We start from the raw sequence: 19,451 nt of genomic DNA, 5'->3' as shown, positions 1-19,451 counted from the left end.
TGTCAAGAGGTGAGTTGTTTCCCTTCTGTGTACTGTTTCTGCCGTGCTTTTGATGGCGTTGGTACTGCCCCGGAAAAGGTGGCGGATTTGTGTGTCATAATACAGTGGGCTGTACATTGTCTTCTGCCTGGCTGTTGGCGGTTACTGCCACAGTGCTTATTGCTACCACCGTGGAAGTCGGAGTGTTAAAGTGGATGTATGTGTTGGTGGTATCCGCAGTGGTCAAAATTCCATTTTTCTTACCGCCGGCCTGTTGGCGGTATTACTGCTGCTTTATCACCGACCACCAGGGTTGTAAGAAGGGCCAAAGTCCCAATTAACCTCGTTAAAAGCTTTCTAAGCATCAAGAGAAATAGAAACTATGAGATGAAACATTTGAGAAGTGCCATGAATAATATTTAGAAAAGTTCTAGAAGTATTTGTAATCTATTTTCCTTTCACAAATCCAAGCTGTTCTAATCTGACAAAATCAGAAATATAATTATTTATATGTAAAGCTAGATATTCTGCCAACACTTTACAATCTGTAATAATCAAAAGAAGTGGTTGGTATTTTTCACACAATAAGACATCATTATCTTTTTTGGGTATGAGGCACAACATGGCTTAAGTAGTAGGTACTGCAAGCTTTCTCTTCTTACCCTAAGAGACGGATGGGCTTAATCTAAATAAAACTAGGCAAAAAAGAGGCAACAAAGTTGGGGATACCATACATATAAAAGAAGAAGAAACAGTGGGCGAGGTGGGCAGGTTTTTGTCAGAATGACACAGGGATCTCTTTAAAAGAGAATAAAAAATGTTAACACAAATAATAGTACCTTAGAAAAACTATATAACATAAAAAAGCCTAGAATATGAGCAACATACAACTAGATAGAGCATGAAAGGAACTGAACATTTTGAATGAATTGGTGATAAAGAAACTAGCTTTTTCCTTTATTCACTGCTTTTCCTTTATGAAGATAAAGAAAAAGCCTGAATTGGTCTGGCGGCTCAAAGGTGGTGGTCTTTTCTTTTGTGTGTAACCTTAAATAAACAAGAGTGTATATGGCATTCATTGACCTGACAGATGGACACAAACCTAAGAATCCATTTAGCATGTTCCCTGTAGGTCTGGAAACATCCTGAGAAAAGAAAAATTTCTGTCCCAGCCATAACATTTGCTTACATTGTTTAGCAGCAGAGATAACTTGCCTGAGATCAATAAATTGTAAGAATAAGACAAAGATGGGTCTGTGTGGTTTATGAAACTGAGAGAGGGTTTGGGACTGAAGAAATGATCCCTTTGAATATTGGACACAAAACAATTAGACAAGCAAAATGTTTTGGAATCCCAGACCACAAAAATGACAGCATACAAGAGCCAACTGGCCCTTCTGGAATGCCATAAGTTGAAAGATTATCATGACAATTGTGTTTTTCTGATTCTTCTGTTTGTTTTTTTCACAAGGGAGATTTCCTTCTCCATTGAATCAACTTTGTCAGTAGTATCTTGTGCGTTGCTAATTTGCTGTTTCCTCTAGTCTTTTCAGAGTAGTATTGGTATCCATTATGAAGGGTTTGAGGCTCTTGATTTCATCCATTAGGTCTTCCAAAGTTAGCAGGGGTGAAAATTTGGTAGGTTAGATTGGGTCCTTTGAAGGTCTTTTCTTCCTGCTAAATAACTCTTTAGGAGGCATAGGCCAATTGGTTCGTGGGACAGGGTTATCACAAGTGGATGTCTAGTTATGTGATTTAAGTGACATGCTTTCTGCCATTGTTCTGCTGCGGATAAGCTGGTGACTTCCTACAATATGTATATCACATGTAGATATTGGTTTATTCAGGCATTCGAGTAGTTTCAATTTGTCCATTAAAAAAGAAGTAATGCTGCAACAAAAGTAAAAATAAACAATTGTCTAAATTAGCCTGCCCGTTGTAATTAATGTGGCAATATTACCTTATATGTGATTGCGAGTGATAAAACCATTCCAACTGAGAACCAAGGGGCATGTTTATACTCTGTTTGCGAAGAATGTGCGTCAAACATTTTGACGCACATTCGGCGCAAACCATGCACCATATTTAAACTTTCACGCCCGAGCCCGCGGACGTCAAAATTCCTCTGTGTGCGTTCCCGCCAAAAAATGACTTCAAGGCCTGTGTGTCCTTATTTATACTCCTGCATCATTTTGATGCACAGGAGGGGGCGGGCCTTAAAAACGGATCACACCCTGATGTGCGCCGTTTTTTAATGCCTGGGTGAGGGCAGGCATTAAGGGACCAGTGGGCTCTCTTCCATGGTCTCTACCATGGAAGGAGTCCAGAGGTGCCCTTCCCTGCCCCCATGGACACCAGCTGCTACTCTCGCCGACCCCTGGAGGACACCCGTGGATGGGGGGACCCATCCCAGGTAAGTACAGGTAAGTTGAGGTAAGTAGTTTTTTTTCTTTTTTTAAAGTGGCATAATTTGGGCCTTGGTCATGGCTATTGGGCAAGGGTGCATGACTCCTGTCTTTGCTAAGACAGGAGTCATTTCAATGGGGGTTGTGCGTCAAAAAATGGTGCAGATCCGGTTTGAGGCATGATTTTTGCCTCAAACCTGACTTGCACCATTTTTTGACGCACAACCCCCATTTTCCCCTACGCCGGCGTTGCCTGGTTTGAGTCTTTTTTATTTTACTCTGACCAGTCAGTAGCCCAGCTAACGTAATTCCTTAAATAAGGCACCCACACGGGGTGTAGGAATGGCGTTAGCTGGCAGTAAAATTTTTGACGCAAGCCAGCGCTGGTTTGCGTCAAAAAGTTTAAATATGGGCCCAAGTGTTATGGTGTTAAAACAATATATTTTACTTCAAGAATGATGCTTTGTTCTCTCAGTCCACCTACCAAATTAGTCTGAGGACTATTAGTCATAGCAAAAAAAATGGAGAAAAAAGGAGAAGTTATTTATATGGATTTTCAGTAGAGGCTATACCTATTCGGAAATTTCATTTTTAAGTACCCCCTGTTACCACAAGTCACCATATTGCACTCTCATATGGAGATGGAAAGTCAGAGATGCACACTACAAAATGACAGCCACAACGGGTCTTCTTGAAGTGCAACACATTTAAAGGAAAATACTTTGCAGACCAGAAATGAGCCAGTCGTAAGATCTTTGAGTGTTCTACCACCTATACCTTGAACGTGTAGTGAGATTGAGGGCAGTTTAGAGTTCCTCCACTGGCGAAGGAGCCAGAAGCTATAGAATTAAGCTGTCAAACACAGCATGCTCAGATCACATATCCTGGTAATATTTTTAAAGTGTTGTTTTGAGTTTATTTTCTTTTTAACTATTGGCAATTTGTTGGGTATGTAGTAAAGGAAAGTGAAAAGACTTTTAAAGATACATTTTAATTATTTTAATACATGTTTAACACTTTGTAAAATTGAAATGGGTAATTAAATCAATAATTATATAAATTATATATATATGGTAATATGAATTTACAGCCTCAAAAAATGGGTATTCATTTCTGTCAATTCTCTAATTATAATATTAGTGTATTTTTTTATTAATTAATACGTTAATGTTTTCTATTGTTAATTTTAATTTCAATTGGTTAATTACATTATTATATATTTTTTTTAAATAAGTTAATTTATTCAATGTATAATATGTTTTGTTTGAGATTGAATATTTTTCAAAACGTTTGTTTTTCCTTATGTTTTTTCTTTTTTTAATTAGTACATGTTTTTTAGTGGATTTGAATTTGAAGGGGATTATGGTTGGCGGAGTTTGTATCATAATTTTTAGTGCTTTTATTTGGCAAATGTCATTTTGGGTCATTTTTAAGATATAGCTTTTTTGTTATTATTTAAGTAATTTTTTTAAGATTTTTGCTTTTTATTCCTTTTTTCAAAAAGTAAACGTTTGTGATTTTTTTATATTTTTATATTATTTTTTCATGTGCTTTTTAAATATATTTTGCAGAAATGGTTATATCTTTTTTAACACTTTCCCTACTGTTGCTTAGACTGTATTGGGAATAATGAACTGCACCTCTCCAAGGTCTAACGCTTTCCCTGCTGTTGCTTAGGTTTGATTGAGAATGGTAAATATGACCCATCCAAACTCAACCACCTAGCTCTAATGTTGCTGTTTGAATGGAAGTAATACATCTGGTCTCTCCAAATTCCAACATTTTTCTTACTGCTGCTTAGGTTGGATTAAGAATAGCAAATCTGACTCCCTAGTCCAGTACTTTCCCTACTGCTGGATGGGTTGGAGTGGGAATAGTAAATCTGATCTCTCTTAGCTCTAATACATTTCCTCCTGTAGCTTTGGTTAGAGTAGGAATAGTACATTTTATCCTTATAAAGTGCATTACTTTCACTGCTGTTTTTTAGTCTGAAGAAGGAGTTATAACATTTATTTTTCAAAATGTTGACAGATTTGGTGATCTTGAAATGCTATTTTTGTTTCATTTATTTGTTTGGTTTCATTTATATTTTAAAGGTGTTCACATATTTTTCATATTACTTCTAATTTCTTCTCTTTCTTACTTTGGATGTAGATTTGATATTTTTCTTTTTGTTGGAGATACCTATTTGCATTAATTGTTTTATTATTTAGTATTACTATTTTTAAATCTTGCTCATGTTTGTTTTTTATTTGTTTCAATATTATTGTTATTTTAATATATTTTTATTGTGTTTTGTAACTTTTGCATTTTTGATTTTTATAATTCTCTTTAAAATAGAATTTGAATATTTTTATTCGTTTTAGAATTGTACCATTTTCTTTTTATATATTTTATTATTTTTTAGAATTGTAAAATTTTCTGTTAATATATATACATATATATGTATAATAATATATGCATATACTATCATATATATAATATATATAATATATATATATATATATATAGAGAGAGAGATAGATACACATATGTATATATGTATTGCATTTCCCTTTTATCAGTTATTAATATTCTCTTCAATTTTTGTAAACATTTTTTTTCATGTATCAGATATTTCTTTTAATACATTTTTCAGAATTACATTTTTGAAACACATGTGTTACCTTTATTTTTACCTGTCCTATTCTACATGAATATTTAAACAATAACAAAGATTTACTTCTACATTACTGATATATATTTTTGTTTTTTACTATCCATGATTTGGAAACAAATTGTTGGATTGGAAATTGTCACTCGATTTGCTGGATGGTATGATTATGATTCACATACACTGGTTGGTGGTGCACAGTAAATTGACAAATTAAAAACACATCTTGTGGATAGTGGTTTAAACACAATGAAAGTGCAAATCTTATAGTGCCAGTGTCTTTCTTTCAGGAGTCTTGAAGGAGTGATTTTTTGACATTTTATGTGGCCTGTGTTTTGGCCACCAGGCATCGACGCAGCAGGTTGGGAGGCTCTTTGATAGATAGATATAGATATGTTAATGATTATGTTATTTTAAAACACTTTTGCATATATATATATACTTATCTCTATGACTGAGTATGTAAAGTGATAATTAGTGTCAAAAACCTAGAAGCAATTGTTCACTATCCCATCCCAACAACACAATTCTTGCAGATGTGCCACCTGTAACAGACACTATTCCCACATCACCTACTTCATTTAGGACAAAGCACTTGATCCAATCCACTGAAGGTAACATGATAGCTGTAGAATGTACCAATCGGTTTGATGTATTAGATCTCTAGATGATCACATAAGAGATAATCCTATGAACCTGTTGCCTTCTCCTAGAGTTTCTGATCCGGAGCTTTACCACGCTTGCCTACAGATAACTACCATAAGAGACAAAATAAGGGAACTAAGAGAATATATTACAAAGATGTCCCTTATTTTTTATGAAAAACTGGACAGTTTAACAAAATAGGTAACTTACATTAGCTTAAATTCTCTGGCTATAGTTAGGATTGTGGATTGTTCACACAAGACCCATATACATTTCGCAGAAGATCTTACTACTAGTCGTAGTATCTTAGCCCCCCTCAGATACGAAATATATCTGAGGCACATAGTTCCAATGTGGGTGCATCAAAAAGGGGGGGGAGACTACCAAATCTCTTAACAGCACTGGGTGTAAACACACATCCATTGGAAGGGGAGAGAGTAAAACCCCTTCCAATAAGCTGAATGAGAAGGTAGTTCCCATTACCCAAGGTAGTCAAGGCCCTTCAACTCAACCCTTTCCTTGTACTAGGCTGCTGTCCCCTCACAAACAGGCATATGATTAATACCTAACCAATGTTCCAAGGTTGCGGGTGGGTTTTTAGGAAACTCCTGATTCACTAACAAACAAAGTAATCCATTGGATTAGAAAGATGAGGGGATGCAGATCAGTGTTCAGAGAGGACATCTATTTGGCTACCAGATTTAGTAATAATACTTCAGACTTCGCCACATAGGGTTGAAGCTGGTAAATGTAGAGATTGTAAAGGGTTTAATAGCCCTAGAACACAGATTTAGACCCACTAGCAACACTATGATTACACTTAAAGCTAAAGTCCCACACCAACTCTGATAACATGCCCAAGGAGCCACATGCCAACTTTGAAGGTCTGAGTGCCCTCCTTTAGTTCCAGTATGCCCAAAGCGGCTGACTTATCTGATATTGATTGACCACCACAGGTCCTGACTATGTATGTTTCAGCAAAGGAGTGAGTAATAAAAGTTCCAAGCCCTGAGGAGATGGGAAAATTGGTAAGCCATGTATGCCCCAAGCAAGGCACCACAAAGGTCACACAAGTAGAGAATCCAACTGTGCAAGGAATGAACACACCCCCTAGACAAACTGCTAGCTTAAAATTACTATCCTGGAATATTGCAGGACTGAGGGCCAAATTGGGGGACCCCAATCAGGGCACATTATTGACATTATATTACTACAAGAGACATGCGCAATGGAACCAGTATTTAGTTCAAGGTATATTACCTTCCATTCTAACACACAACCCTCAATCTCTGAGATACATTGGGTATATCGATAGACACTGGCCACAATGGTGGGGTGACATCTATCGCTATTTTTAACATCTATGTAAGATGAACAGCTCCCATGATGTCCTCGAGAACATTAGAGTGTTTGCCAATCCTGCTAGAAGAGTTAGATACCTATCACCACAACATTATTGCAGGAGATTTCAACACTCACATCCCCCTGGTCTTTCATTAGTGAACTCAAGATCACCTATCGAGTGTCCCTAGGAGTTCAACTGCTGTGTCATTGGAATGTCCAAGGCCTCATCTCAAGTAATAGACCTGCTAGTAGCACAATTTACAAGTAGAGAATAGGCACACGATCTCTGATTATCTACCACATCCAATGTTTAAGAAAAGAAAGTGCACCAGAAACATTGACTATATTTTTGTAGATGGATCCATATGGACATCACTGATGGAGAAGATGGTGGTACCAAGACCAGATAGTGATCACAATGCCCTAAGTGCTCTCTTTTGGAGAGCACAATTTGTGAGCTTAAACCTGCCAGCCACCAAAGGCCAAAGCCAAATTGAAGCCACCCACAACAAAAGGTCCACAAAATAGCAAAATTTAGCAACTGGAATGAATACCCAAATTCATCTATGCAATACATTTGCAGATTATCTAGTTCCATACGTGGGCCTGAGCACCGCCAAAACAAATTGTGTAGATATTCCCTGCACCCCCAGAGACTCCCTTCAACCTCTTTTTATAAGAGTAGGACAAAGGGGACGTTACACCCAAAAGTCCTTGGGGTGGTACACGAGTGGGTGCAGGCTAGCTAAAATAAAACTTCAGGAAACAATCAGAAATAAAGATACTGTGGCTAATCATGCAGCTAGGAATTAATACAGGACCCTTCTGGTGCAAGCAAAGCAAGCACGGCAGAAGGCACAATGGGAGGAGCTGACTGTTGCTCTAAACAACTAGAACATTAAGGGGTTCTGGAAGCCTATAGCAGAGGACTCTTATAGTATAAACAATCATTGGAACCTGTTGTATTTCCAGAAACTTGGGTGTTCCATTTTAGGGGCCTTTACAAGGCTTTGAACCATGATAAAGACAGCACTAAAGCAGGCTCCTCTACATCACTCAACTTGACTAATGACTGAGTACCTCTGGGGGACCCACATTTTCAAAGATGGGTATAGACAGATCGCCCCAAAGGAAACACTCAGGTATGGTGGAGATTGAGTATTCCAGACCCCAGTTAAATACCCAGAAAGGGGTAAATGAAGGTACTTTCTTTGCCTTTAGCAAAGAGGAAACTGCTTTGGCCTTAAAACAAAGGAAAGTGGAGAAGGCCTCTGGCCCGGATGGCTTCCCAGGTGACATGTTTCTCTCACAACCTGAGATATGGATTCCCTGCTTGAATGCTTTGGAAAACAATATTGTAATTAGAGAGGAGATCTCCCCCCCTGGAAGGGAGCTATAATGTTATCATGTTGTCAGTGACTACACAAATTGTAATAAGGTTGTGATCCCATTTGCACCGTTATATGTACTTTGTTCCATGTCATCATTTGACTACTTCCAATATGACTGCTTCCACCTTATCTGGCCGCATTTTGGGCCAGATGTATCAAGCACCACTTTAGCAATTACCAAATAGTGATTTTTACAGAATCGCTATTTGGTAATCATAAAATACGGCGTAACACAGTAATCGCGAATTCTTTTGTGATTACCAAAAATTTGCAATCGCAAATAGCTAGTGATTTGGTAAAAAAGCTAATCTCAATTTGGTAATCACAATTTGCGAATTTGACTTTTCACAGCAGCTTGATGACCTCACAAACAGGAAGTAGGTCAGACCATGCTGTTTCCAGAAGCCTGAGCCACAGGAGGAGACAGATCATGAGAGATGAGCACTAGGGAGACAGTTTGTAGTGTGCTCCAGGCACAATACTTACCGTGGCCACTGAGGGGAATGCATAGGAGGCTGGAGGCTGGAGGCTGGAGGAGGAAACTGAAGTTCAGTGAGTAGGAACTTGAGGTGCTCACAAAAGAGGTCATAAAGAGCTGTGACAAGCTCTTTGGAAAAAACTCCCTCGATGTCCCAAAGAGCGAGAAAAGGAAAATATGGACAGACATCCAGTCCAAGATTAGCGTGGTGGGTGTGATGCAGGTCTCCATTGAGGAGATACATGAGCGATGCTATGATTTATATACACGGGCAAAGGAGAGGGTAGCAACCAAGCTTGCAGAGGCAAGGAGTACTGATGGAGACCATCCACCCAGACACCATCGACTCACTTGGAGGACATGGTAGAGTCCACTTTACAGCCTCAAGCTATCTTTGGAGTCACAGAAATTGACACCTCCGCCACACCCAGCACCAGGTAATGAGTAATCAAATACTTAATTTACCATATTTGCAGGGAAAAGTGTACCATAGAAAAAATCTGTGTCATCCCCCAATGTTTAGAAAAATCCATGCCACTCATTCCATGCAACCCAACAAGGCATTATGGGAGTGCTAGTCCATACCCCAACAGTGAATCAATATCAAACATTGCAGCATTGTGCATCCCCATACACATACACAATACAAATGACAAGCAGTAACATGAGGGAAAATGTTTATTTCAAGCTCAATTGTAGAATGGAGACATGCAAAAGTATTCCGTAATTGAAATATTTCTCATTGATGTTGCAGCTGTACCTGCACCACATGCAACAGAAACAGAAACTGGGGGAAATGAGGAAACCCAGCCACTGGCATATGTTGAAAATATTGTGTCTACACCACCCACAACACCTGCAAAATCCAGACGCAGGGAAACAGTGGGACCCCTCCGTGAGTTGAACCTGGAGTCCGATGACATGTCACAAGATATACATACACCACCCCCAGAGACATCAGTCCCTGTTCCAGCACCAATATACCCCTCTCAGGAGGCATAGATTGGATGTCAGGCAGAGTTTAGAGCAAGGTGAGCCCTCATCTGTATTTGGCAATCTGGGGCAATCCATGTTGCAGGTGCATAGTCAGTTAGTGACACTGAATAACAACATGTGTCTGCTGAATGCAACAGTGTTGGAAGGACAGGAAGCAACAACAGACAACTTAAGGGGGATGACCAACACCATAAAAGAGCTATGCGCAGTGATGCAGCAGGACTACGTCACCTACCTTAGACATCAACATCAATTGATGGACAAGATTGGATGTGTTTACTCAATTGGTCCACCTCCTCACCCGTGCTATAGCATTTCTGTCATGATGTGCCGTGCGCATGCAAGTGAAAATGGCACATTGCTGTGGAGTTATTGCAAGGGGATTGGTGCAAGTTACTAATACAATGGAGAACATGCAAACAGCCTGGATTGCTGGTAACAGTGGCTTAGGTGGAGGTGATAGAGAGGAGCTCTCAAGCCTCAGTAGAGTGACTGTACCTGTGATGGACAATAAACATCACAGTTCCACATACAGTGCAGTCTCCAAGGCCTCATCAAGAGATGCAACTGAGCAACTGAGCCCAGTGACTGTTCCAGTGGCATGCGTGGATGGAAAAAGTGATGGTGACATGTCTCAGCGCTTCCTGTTTTGGGCCATTGCAAAACATATGTTATGTTATTGGTGACGCATTTGATTTGTGTACAGAATGTGCTTTTGAACTCACTGTGTAGTGTGTCCACATATTGGACCTGATGGTAAGGCAATAAATGTGATACCTGTTTCAAGAAGGAAGAATGCATGGCCTCATCATTACTTACATTAAAAATAATTGTGCGTGATTTCAGCACGTCTTTGCCTGCCTTCTGCTGCTCTTGATCCATCTGCTGGATGAGTGGGCAGTAATGGGTCATCATCCTAATCAGACTCCGTATCTGAGGGTTCCAGGGGTATACCTCTCAATGTTGCAATGTTGTACAACATAGCACATGAAGCCACTATCTTGCAGCAGGTCTCAGGACTGTATTGTAGTGCTCTGATGATGTGTGAGGCATTGCAGCTGACCTGTATGTTCATGGAATGGCTAGATTTCCTGTTTCTGTATATGTGTTCATTGTCAGAAGGTGGACAGACTTCAACATGTGTCCCATCAATGCAGCCAATGACGTGTGGGAACTGGGCTACTTATAGAAATTAAGTTTTGTTAGCTGCAGGTCCTGTCGGGTATTGGGACGTTTGATGTGCTCATTTATCTTGGTCAACATTGCATGCAGGAATGCATTAAAGAAGCATGAGAGTGCACTTTGGTACAGATAACCAGCAGCTGCTATGACCCCCTGGTAGCTTCCTGAAGCTAAGAGGTGCAGGGCGAATAACACCTGCACATGAGTGGGGAAAGCATGGGTTCTGTGTGTGTATCGCTGCATTTGTGGTTGCAGATCTGCTATTAGGTCCAGTATCATGGCAGAATTTAACCTATACTTGTCATAGATCTCCTCCTCTGTCTGATCAAAAGATGTCATGCGCACTCTGAAAATGCACACCTATCTCCTCCTCCCCCTCCTCTAACCTGCCAGGATCCTCATCCTCCTCACCATGACGCAAAATGCAACCATTGTGAAAAAGCTAAGGCACTCTGGGCCTCGTTTTACAGTTTGCACCTGATTACCACCTAATTTGAGTTATTGGTAAATTGCACATGCAAAATCACCTTTTTGCGATCATTCATAATTTGTGAATGGTTCAAACAATGAATTTGCCATTACCAATTTGTGATTTGCAAATCATGAGTCGCTAATAGGAGTCGCTGTTTTAGGGAATGACTAATTTTGTGAATTCATAAATTTGAATGCCAATGCCTTCCTTACTTTGGGAAAGGCCATTCTGCATTTGCAAATGGCCTATTTTTGCGATTAGTGCTGTTTGCAAATGCAAAAACGTTTGATACATCTGGCTCCTATATTATGATCTGGCCCCACATGGAGTCCTATTTTTAATTATTTGTTTGTTTGTATGTTTCTAATGTATTTGAAGATGTCTACCTGTGTCTGTCCAAAACCTATTGGGAGATCATTTTTAAAATATGTTTATAGTGTGATATATTTATTTAGACTTTTATGGCCTTTGACCGAAATAAAGTTTCTATTGATTAATTGATAGTGCCACTATATTTGTGTAGCAAAATCTGTTTATTGCAATATTCTGATGATTGTACTATGTCATAGAAGCTATAAATCTTATTTTGACCACATTTTATTTTAAAATTCATTGAAATGGTAAGTGACACCAAGGCATAAAAGTTTGATTAATTCGTCATATGCGTGTATGCTGCCCCTTTTATAACCTCAATGCATTTTGGAACAGATCCCCACGCAGATGTATTTTTTTTCCCAAAATCTACATCTAAAAACACATAAATCTAATACAAGCCAACAGTTATTCATGGACGGCATGCTTGACCATTTTGAAGAAGTGTATAGATGATATCTAAATATTGTGCAGCAACACCGAAAAGGAACTAACTGAATTGATTGATTAACTTCAAGACAAAAATCACCTGAGGTATTTTTCCACCAATCTACAAAACGGATAATGATCTTTTCTAGAGGTACCCATAACCTTAAGTTGCTGCTATTCATAAATGTCACTCTTTATGAAACCTACTGGCAGAAACAATCCACTTCACTATAACAGGTTTCACCAAGTGTCACTCAAAATTAATCTGTGAATATTGATATTCTTTTCTACTGATGCGACTCAAAAATAATTTCCAAACCAGATGAACACCAAGAACAACAATTTGTCATGCGCAACAAATTGGGGGAAAAGTGTTATCCAAACCTCATTTTTGGAACTAGAAACCAAAAGAAATGAATAATGTTTCAAAAACAGTATTTAACAACATTGGGCTTTACTGCAACAAGAATTCAAATTCAAGGGGACATTTGATTTTAAGCCTATTTTATCTACCAAAGACACAAGAACCTCATAGATACTATATGGGTCTTGTGGGAGAAGTAACAGGGACTTCCAGTCCAAGGCGGCATTGAGGCAAGCAAGGAAGAGTCCCTACCATCATTGTTGGAGGATTCTCACCATGGAGGCAAGACTGCTGGTTTTGGGTGACAGCACCAATGCATGCAGGGTAATGAGTTGATCCCACACTGTCTGGTAACTGCTGGCCTAACACTTTTGGCAGGCTAGCAGCACCTAACCCAAACCTAGAAATAAAGGTGATTTGTAGCAGCCTGACGCATGACACTCTGACTCCTCCAGGAAGTCGTAACTGGCAGAGCCAGCCCTTTTCTCTCATTAGTACACGTCTCACACAAGCATAGGCAAACAAAGAGATGCAGGACATTTTTCAATATATTTATTGAAAAGGCTGAAATCTATGATAAAATATATGAGCTGTAATTATTAGGAGGATGAAACATAGCACAGTTAGAATTGTTGCCAAAAGTGAAAAGCAGATAAACAGTCCCAGCATATTGTAATAAACATGTGCCTAAAGATTCCTACCCATAGTATCTAGCTTCTACATGAGTGGATAGCAGTAATAGACCCTGTCTGCCCGTAGTAGTCCATGAGAGGAACACCTGCCCCCATATCTGAAAAACAGAAGTCTGCCCATCGTCTCGATTGGCTGTAGAGACAGGGCTGAGGTCAGCAAAGTGGCAATGGAATAGCACAGCATAGGATGACTCCTCTGGCAGGATTGACCTCTCTAAGCCTGTGTGATGTTTTTATAACAAAATGTATTGTATTCTGAGAAGCAGACCTCATGTGATTATGTGTCTCTTGGGGTGGCAATACTATCTAGATTATCATGTAACATTGAGCAGCCTTAGGCAGAAGTACACGGTTAATTATCATGCAAGGAAAGTAATAACAACACTTTCGCAGTATAGCAGCTGACTACAAAAATAAAAACATCAGGTCAGTTATGCTAAAATGAATGAAAATGAATAAAAGAAATGGAGCTTGTAACTAGGTAAAAGGGAACAGGCCGCAGGTCCAAGCTAAAATACGTGTGCCTAAGAAAGGCTCTAAAATGAACCCACAACATCATCACCTGTTTGGCCTGCCTGGCGCTATATAGCGTGCAAACTTATCCCGCTGCATGGGTCTTGCGGGAGCAGTACCAGGGACTTCCAGTCCCAGGTGGTCTTGTGTTTAAGTATGGTGGAGCCCCTATCATTGTCACCTGTGTGGCCTGCCTGGAGTTACATAGCATGTGAACTTATCAAGCTGCTTGGGACTCTAAGGGCTCACCCATCCTGTGAATGTCAGTGACAGGAAGAGGCAGGACAGAGCCACTCCCCTTGGCCCTACGGTAGGATCTAAGCTTGAACTGAACTCTGGTTCTCACTGTCTCGTTGTGACCTTCAGGTACACTGGGAATTCGGCAACTGTGTGCAAGACAGTTGTTTTCCTTCCGGTAACTTTATTTGACTGACCATCTGTGGCAATCTTCTTGCTTGTTTACATATTGTTTGGTGAATTAAGTGAGCATGGGGGTATCAATTGCTCCCTGTATTGTGTGCTTCCCCTTGGTTGGATTTGTGAAGTGGTCTGTGTCGACCATCAGTATTCGAAGCCTTACAGGCCACTGATCTTTTGGGCCAAAATGGGTAAATGAAAGCTATAGATAATGCTGAGGATGCAAGGGTGGATGCAAAACAGGCTTGGCATGTGGCTTCTAATTGTACACTCAAAAAGATTGAGGGGTTAATAGAATACGTTGCAGGGTTGTTGAATAAGAACAAAAGTGGAGATGTACTGTTACGGGGTAGGCCCAGGATTAAAGGCATCAAGTCAAACTTAACAAAAAGGGGTCCAGAGCGAAATAATCACAAGCCCTCTGCTAATGGTACAACCATTAGTGTGAATATCAATCCTCAGCACAACAGCTTGGATAGTCCCAGGTTCAGTGCACGAAAATATCTGCCTGGCCCCTTTCATGGTTAACGTAGAATACTCTAACAGGTTTAAGGTGCTTCAGTTGAGTGAGGAACGGCAACCTAGGAATGAGGTAATTCCTTTTTTCTAGGCATTCTAGCCAAACCCCGTAGTAAAGGGCAGTAATATTGCTGCCCAAATGAACATTGGCATGGGTGGAAATAGGAGAATTAAGGAGAGTGCCACAATCTTTAATGGAGAAGGTAGACCAGATAACAACTGCTTCTTAGACCTAAGGGGCATGGGAGGTCTGGTATAACTGATATTGTGGATAGGAATAATTCTAAATCACAAGAGAGTAGCCTGGGGAACATCCAAGAAAAGTGCCATTAGCGCAGCCTGCCCTCCGTCCTTATACAATGCTTGAAACATCTCACAGGCATCAAATAGAAATAGTAGAATACAAACAATGAATGTAGAAGGAAGAAGTAAGAGGGTGGATAAATATAAGCAACCAGATTTGTTGAATGACCACAAAAAGCTCTATAGGTCCCTTCCAATAGACTCATGGAGACATTTGATAGACCTTATAAAGGGTCTAAGATATGGAGAAGGCATGAAAACTCTTGCCCCTGGATTTGAGGAGGGGCAGGATGAATGTCCAACAGCGAGACAACATATTTCTGATAAATGTCCCCAAATTGCTCTTAGGCCCAAAAGAGGAAAAGGAAGCTCTTATCAACAAAGTTATTCACTGGGTTAACAACATTCGTAGTTGTTACTCAACAACTAGAGAGGATATTTTTACAGTCAGGCGCTATAGTGTTTGCCATAATAGTTTTGACCACATTGGTTTAAGATTTGGTAATAACAAAACAAATGACAACCTAATTGCATTGGAGTTAACCCCTTCGCTGCCAGGCCTTTTCCCACTCAGGTGCCAGGCCTTTTCTTGGCTATTTGGGGCAGGGCGCGCTTAGGCCCTCATAACTTTTCGTCCACATAAGCTATCCACGCCAAATTTGTGTCCTTTTTTTCCAACATCCTAGGGATTCTAGAGGTATCCAGACTTTGTGGGTTCCCCTGAAGGAGAACAAGAAACTAGCCAAAATACAGTGAACATTTTTTTCATTGGAAAAAAGGGCTGCAGAAGAAGGCTTGTGGTGTTGTCCCTGAAATTGGCATCAACAAAGGGTTTGCAGTGCTAAAATCACCAGTTTACCAGCTTTCAGGAACAGGAAGACTTGAATCAGAAAACTCAATGTTTCAACACAATTTTGGCATTTTACTGGGACATACCCCATTTTTAAATTTTTTTGTGCTTTCAGCCTCTTTCCAGTCAGTGACAGAAATGGGTGTGAAACCAATGCTGGATCCCAGAAACCTAAACATTTCTGAAAAGTAGACAAAATTCTGAATTCAGCAATGGGTAATTTGTGTAGATCCTAAGGGTTTCCTACAGAAAATAACAACTGAAATAAAACAATATTGAAATTAAGGTGAAAAAAACAGCAATTTTTTTCCACGTTTTAATCTGTAACTTCTTCCTGCAATGTCAGAATTTTGAAAGCAATATACCATTAGATTTGCTGGACTCTTCTAGTTGTGGGGATATATAGGGCTTGTAGGTTCTTCAAGAACCCTAGGTACCCAGAGCCAATAAATTAGCTGCACCTTACAGTGGATTTTCATTCTATACTGGGTATACAACAATTCATTTGCTGAAATATAAAGAGTGAAAAATAGGTATCAAGAAAACCTTTGTACTTCCAAAATGGGCACAAGATAAGGTGTTGAGGAGCAGTGGTTATTTGCACATCTCTGAATTCTGGGGTGCCCATACAAGCATGTGAATTACAGGACATTTCTCAAATAGACGTCCTTTTTACACACTGTCTTATATTTGGAAAAAAAAAAAAATTACAGAAAGACATGGAGCAATAACACTTGTTTTGCTATTCTATGTTCCCCTAAATCTCCCGATAAAAATAGTACCTCACTTGTGTGGATAGGCCTAGCGCCTGCGACAGGAAATGCCCCAAAACACAACGTGGACACATCACATTTTTCCACAGAAAACAGGTGTTTTTTGCAAAGTGCCTACCTGTGGATTTTGGCCTCTACCTCAGCCACCACCTAGGGAAACCTACCAAACCTGTGCATTTTTGAAAACTAGAGACCTAGGGGAATCCAAGACGGGATGACTTGTGGGGCTCTCATCAGGTTCTGTTACCCAGAATCCTTTGCAAACCTCAAAATTTGGCTAAAAAAACACTTTTTCCTCACATTTCGGTGACAGAAAGTTCTGGAATCTGAGAGGAGCCACACATTTCCTCCCACCCCGCATTCCCACAAGTCTACCGATAAAAATGGTACCTCACTTGTGTGGGTAGGTCTAGCGCCTGTGACAGGAAATGCCCCTAAACACAACGTGGACACATCACATTTTCCTAAAGAAAACAGAGGAGTTTTTTGCACAGTGCCTACCTGTGGATTTTGGCCTCTAGCTCAGCCGCCACCTAGGAAAACCTACCAAACCTGTGCATTTTTTAAAACTAGAGACCTAGGGGAATCCAAGACAGGGTGACTTGTGGGGCTCTCACCAGGTTCTGTTACCCAGAATCCTTTGCAAACCTCAAAATTTGGCTAAAAAACACTTTTTCCTCACATTTCGGTGACAGAAAGTTCTGGAATCTGAGAGGAGCCACAAATTTCCTGCCACCCAGCGTTCCCCCAAGTCTCCCGATAAAAATGGTACCTCACTTGTGTGGGTAGGTTCAGTGCCCGTGACAGGAAATGCCCCAAAACATAAAGTGGACACATCATATTTTCTCAAAGAAAACAGAGGTGTTTTTTGCAAAGTGCCTACCTGTGGATTTTGTCCTCTAGCTCAGCTGGCACCTAAGGAAACCCACCAAACCTGTGCATTTTTAAAAACTAGAGACCTAGGGGAATCCAAGACAGGGTGACTTGTAGGGCTCTCTCCAGGTTCTGTTACCCAGAATCCTTTGCAAACCTCAAAATTTGGCTAAAAAAACACTTTTTCCTCACATTTTGGTGACAGAAAGTTCTGGAATCTGAGATGAGCCACAAATTTCCTTCCACCCAGGATTCCCCCAAGTCTCCCAATAAAAATGGTACCTCACTTGTGTGGGTAGGTCTAGTGCCCGCAATAGGTAATGTCCCAAAACACAAAGTGGACACATCACATTTTCTTGAAGAAAACAGAGCTGATTTTTTGCACAGTGCCTACCTGTGGATTTTTGTCTGTAGCTCAGCTGGCACCTAGGGGAACCTACCAAACCTGTACATTTTTAATAGCTAGAAACCTAGGGTAATCCAGGATGGGGTGACTTGTGGGGCTCTCACCAGGTTCTGTTACCCAGAATCCTTTGCAAACCTCAAAACTTGGCTAAAAAAAGACTTTTTCCTCACATTTCAGTGACAGAAAGTTCTTGAATCTGAGAAGAGCCACAAATTTCTTTCAAACTAGCGTTCCCCCAAGTCTCCCGATAAAAATGGTACCTCACTTGTGTGGGTAGGCCTTCTGCTTGCAACAGGAAATGCCCCAAAACACTATCTGAAAACATCAAAATTATCAAATAGAAAACTGTCTGTTTTTTCTGGGGGGGCACGTGTGTTTTTGGTCCTGGGCTCAGCAGCCATCTAGGCATACCTACCAATCCCAGACATTTCTGAAAACTAGACACTCGAGGGAGTCAAGGGAGGTGTGACTTGCATTGATCCCCCAATGTTTTCTCACCCAGAATCCTCAGCAAACCTCAAATTTAGGTAAAAAAATCAAATTTTCCCACATTTCTGTGTGGGATCACCGCACCGAGACAAATTTCCTACCCCCCAACGTTACCCTCAGTATCCCGGTAAAAATGATACCTCACTTGTGTAGGTGTGCCAAGTGTTTGTGACAGGGAAGATCCAAAAACACGTCAAAATTGAGGGGGAACTAAAGTGGGTCCAAAAGGGCAGTTTGAAAAAAAAAATTTTTAGGCTGACAAGTGCAGCAGAAATTTTATAGGTATAGTTGAGACAATGCTGGGTGGTAGGAATTTTGTGGATTTTTGCAGATTCCGGAAGGTTCCATCACAAAAATGTGGGGAAAATGTGTGCTTTCCAGCAAAATTGCAGGTTTGCAGAACATTGTGGGTAAGGAAATGGTGCGGGGTGCATGTGAAGCACACCACCCTGGAATCAACTAGATATTTAGTTTTCAGATGTGTCTAGGTCTTGTGGATTTTTCTACATGGCAGCGTCCCAAAGTAAAAAAAAGTGCACCATTCCTAGTGGGACGATTTTGAGAGTTACAAAGCTCTCATGGCCCAAATGTAAAACAAAAACCAAAAATAATCAAATGTCCTCATGCTTGCCATGGAATAAGATGTTTTAGCTTGCGGGGGAGAGCTGAATGACAGTTAGCCCCTTCAGTTCGGGTGAGGACATAACCAGGCCCATACTGGTTGATAGCCACAACCCCACTATTTTCTTTTCTTTTATTTATTCCCGCGCATCTAGTACACTTTCTGTCCCCCTGGGTGTGAATCAGGGGTAATTGCCCAATCTGCCCTCTGGTGGGCAGAACAACTTTGTCCCCATTTATTTGGGGTGGGGGTATGGCCATATCCCCAGCCTCTTATTTTGAAAA

The sequence above is a fragment of the Pleurodeles waltl genome, chromosome 8, assembly GCF_031143425.1.
Source record: "Pleurodeles waltl isolate 20211129_DDA chromosome 8, aPleWal1.hap1.20221129, whole genome shotgun sequence".
NCBI lineage: Eukaryota > Metazoa > Chordata > Amphibia > Caudata > Salamandridae > Pleurodeles > Pleurodeles waltl.
This window is presented reverse-complemented; position numbering follows the sequence as displayed.